Source organism: Populus trichocarpa, chromosome 7, assembly GCF_000002775.5.
Source record: "Populus trichocarpa isolate Nisqually-1 chromosome 7, P.trichocarpa_v4.1, whole genome shotgun sequence".
Classification (NCBI taxonomy): Eukaryota; Viridiplantae; Streptophyta; class Magnoliopsida; order Malpighiales; family Salicaceae; genus Populus; species Populus trichocarpa.
The window spans coordinates 9996451-10000771 of NC_037291.2; positions in this window are offsets into that span (position 1 = coordinate 9996451).

Below are 4321 nucleotides of genomic sequence, written 5' to 3' on the forward strand. Positions count from 1 at the left end.
ACTGGTTGATTAGTTGACCTAACAGTGAGCTTAGATAATTCTTTTAGGCTAAGAAAGTTTTTAGGTTATATTTGGGATCAATCGGGTGGACTAATTCCAGTTTGTAATTATGTTTATTCCTAAACATATAGGGTTATGGGTTGGACCCTAAGTTAAGTGTATTAAATTGATTGTACATTCCTTTCGAGTCATTTTAAGTATGTTCTCTTCTGTATTAAGATAAATAGCTTGTTAGTATGTCACTTTTGTTGGACCTTCAGAACCTACTCTTTTGTTGTAATTAATATTATTCAATTATGTCTAGTTAGTGCTCCACAATTACAGAAGTTTGTATTAACTCTTGTATCAAGATAATCAAATTATATTATGAAGTTAATTTTGTTATTAGTATTGCGTTGAACTCTGATTAAGTTATTTAAAGAATAAGTTTGTATGTAAGTTTGAGTTCACATAGGTATGGAACCCTAGGTGGGGAAACCTTGCTTATGGTCCGATCATGGATTCAGGAATCGGGTCATGACAAACTTGGTATTGAAGCTTTAGGTTAAAGAAATAGTAGTATAAGTAATTTCATAATATATGGAGCATTAGGATCTGTATCGTCTTCTTTGTTGCCTTTTAAATTCTGAATTCTCATCGAGTATGTCTTCTTCGACTCTTTGCATTTTGTGATAAATATATTTTCCTATAATTCCATGATAATTATCATGCTATTGTTCTAGCATGATTTAAGTGTTCTTGCTTTTTAAAGGAAATATCGAGGAATACACAAATAAAGGGTACTAGTAGAGTAGGTGACGATCAAGATGACATCCCTATTATGCAGTTGAGGACTACAAGACAGAGGAGGAGGGGTGTTCACCCGTACCTCGACACGTTAAGGAGCTACCTCTACCAGTGGAAGAGGAGGCTTAGTATTTAAAAGAGGAAAATATGGTTGGTGAAACAAGTATAGGGATAGCAGACCCTGAGCTTGTTATAGAGTTTCAACTGCTTAACCAAGCTGTGAACCTGGATATAGTTTACTATAGAGAGAGATAAGAGAATGGATAGAGATGTAACATCATCATCTCATACTGTTCAGGGAGTCAATGTGTCGTTGAATGACTTCATGAAGTTGGCACCTCTTACCTTTACTAGGATGGATAGTTTAAAGGATCCTCAAAGGTTTTTAGATGACATCTAGCGGCGATGTGAAGCATTGGGATGTACAGACCAGGTTGTGATTTTGGCATCGTTGGTTGGAAAGAGATGTGGCAATTTTTTAGTCTGAGTCTAGGAATAGAGCAAGGTCAGCAAAGGCTAAGTGGACATGGAAGGCATTTAGCACCATATTCTTAGATAGGTTTTTCCCTCAGAGTGTTAGGGATGATTGACTTTATGAGTTTGAAAGGCTATCTCAGGGGAGCATGATAATGGATGAGTATGATATGAAGTTCACTCAAATGTCCTAGTATGCAAAACATCTTCTACCCACTAAGAAGTGAAGGGTGAAGAGGTTCATTAGAGGATTGAAATCCTTGATGTATGTGGTGATGGTATGTCAGCTGTTTCCATACTACTCCTCAGCTATTGATAGTGTTAGGTTGATAGAGGCGCGAGAATTAGAGGACATGGCTATAAGCCAGTCTAAGAGGCCTAGAGAAAAGGGTCAGTCTTTTAGACAACAAGGATCGAGTGCAGGTTCGTCTAGAGGATGAAGTGGTCGTCAAGGCTCATGGGATCATAAAAGGTTTAGACAGAGACCTTTAGCTAGTAGCTCAGGTAGTTAAAGTAGCAGTAATGGTGCTCAGAACTATAGTCAGAGTTTGGTTCAAACTGCACCTCATAGCTCATTTGTTCCATCCAGGGACAAATCTTCATGTTAGCACTGCGAAGGAGGTCATACCAGTGTAGAGTGATATAGAAGGACTAAGGCTTATTTTGGTTGTTGTCAAATAGGTCATAAAATCATAGAGTGCCTTAGGAGACAGTCGTCAACTTTATGGGCATCTGCTTCAATTCAACCTTCTATTGAGGCACTATCGACGAGCCAGTCTGTGGCTCATGGTGGTAGAGGTTTTGGTGCCTGTGGTCAAAGAGGCCGGGGTGCAGGTGACAAAGGCCAGATATAGCAAGGCTAGAGGCATGCCAGGGTCTTTGCCTTGACTCAGTAAGATGGATAGGCATCTAACACAATTGTTTCATGTTTTTTTCATATTTGCTCTTTTAAAGCAAAAGTTTTATTTGATATGAGTGCAACTCATTCATTTATGTCTTTATTTTTTTCCATAAGGTTAGATAGGTAACCAACTCTGTTAGGATCCCCTAGATAAATTAGTATTACTGGAGTATGTGTAACCGGATTGTAGAATAGAGATTGGAGATATGATCTTTATAGGAGACTTAAAAGTCTTAGATATGGTAGAATTTGATGTGATTTTAGGAATGGATTGGTTGGTAAAGCATCGGGTTTCAGTAAATTGTTGGGGTAAAAATGTAGTGTTTGATCTAGATGAAGAAGTTAGGTTAGCATTTTAGGAAGATAAGATTGCTTCTCCATCAATTATATGGTCGGCTATCTTGAGGTGAATGGCACGAAAAGAATACAATGTTACATAACATATATAGTGGATGTAGAGAAGGAAATTCCCTAGTTAGACAACATAAACCCTGGTTGAAAATTAGGCAGAAAAGCAATCTAAATGCTTGTAGAATAGATTTATTAGAAGTACCAAATAAGTACTAGAACAAATCAAGTAAAACAAAATACATAAAAGTGAATAAAATACTATTAGGAGTGAGTTACCTGGAAATAAAATTATCAGTATGTAACTAAATGAAATTCGAATTCACCCGGGTAAAAAGTTTATATAGACAAATACCAGGATCCAAGAATTTTATCTCGGGAACAAGAAATTTACTATTTAGGATATAGAGGGAATTTAGTAAAAAGTTTATATATATATATATATATATATATATATATATATATAAGTGTGCAAGTGTGTGTGCACGGGTTAGAAGAAAAAAAAACAGAGAGAGAAAAAAGGGGAAACTACCATTTACATGTGAGAAAAACAAATGGTAAAGGAAACATAAAATTTTAAGAGGAGATCTTGAGGGAACATTAACCAAGCTTAGTGAGCATTATTTGAAAGGAAGAAAAATCTAGTGAAGGTGAATAGAAAAGGAGAAGGGAAGTTCGACCAAGATTAAAGAAGAGGAGGAGTTGGAAGCTTGAATTGGGTAGTGTTTAGAGTTTAATTACTTGCTTAGTAAGGCATTCTAAAGACTTTTGATCTGATTTTTTTTGGCTTAAAGTCCTTAATTGATTGAATTCTTGAAATTTAGAAAGTTAGGGTTCTTGAATGAAATAAAAAGGAATAAAAACTTACTGTAAATTGTCATGGGGAATAATGTGAAAGTTAGAGTAAAGTGATTAAATTATTGTAATTGAAGTAAACAATTTGATAATTAAACAGAGCTAGTGGTCGGCCAATGATGAGAGTCTTTCAATCTTGTTTTATGCTACTCTGTTAATGCTTTATACTCCATTATGTGAATTGATGAGTAATGTAGGCAGTAGAACCATTTTTTTTTTATCTCATTACAACTTCTTAAATTTCATGGAGATGTCTAATGAGGAATATAGTTGATTGCTGGTTCTTATTAGATTTTGTATGTAATGGATTATGAGATGTTAATAATTCATTAGAGATGTTAAAATTGGTGGCTAAAATCCATGAAATGCAACAGAACTATTACAAAAGGTGAGATATCTAAGACAATAACAGTTCATATTTAAGACAGTAATAGATCAAACAGTAACAGTTGAGGTTTAAGACAATAACAGTTCATGTCTAAGACAATAACAGTTCATGTCTAAGACACTAACAACAGACAGTAACAGTTCATGTTTAAGACAATAACAGTTCTGTCTAAGACAGTAACAGATCAAACAGTGACGGTTGAGGTCTAAGACAGTAACAAATCAGACAGTAACAGTTCATGTTTAAGATAGTAACAGATCAGACAGTAACTCTAAAAATACTATATGTATGTATATATAAGAACTGAGTCGTGCGCACACTTGTATGTTGAGATACTAACTCTAAAAATATACATGATATATGTATGTATGTTATGATAAGGAAATGAACATGCATAGAAAGTAACATATGTGTATTGAATGAATATGGATTCTCTATAACACTTGACTTGAAGGAATCATGACCAAAAACTTCCTTATGATTCAAGAAGAGCGACCAAGATTGGATCTTCTGTTGGGGAGGTCACGAAACAGACAGAGAAGGTGCGTGATTTTCCCTCCTCTTTGCAC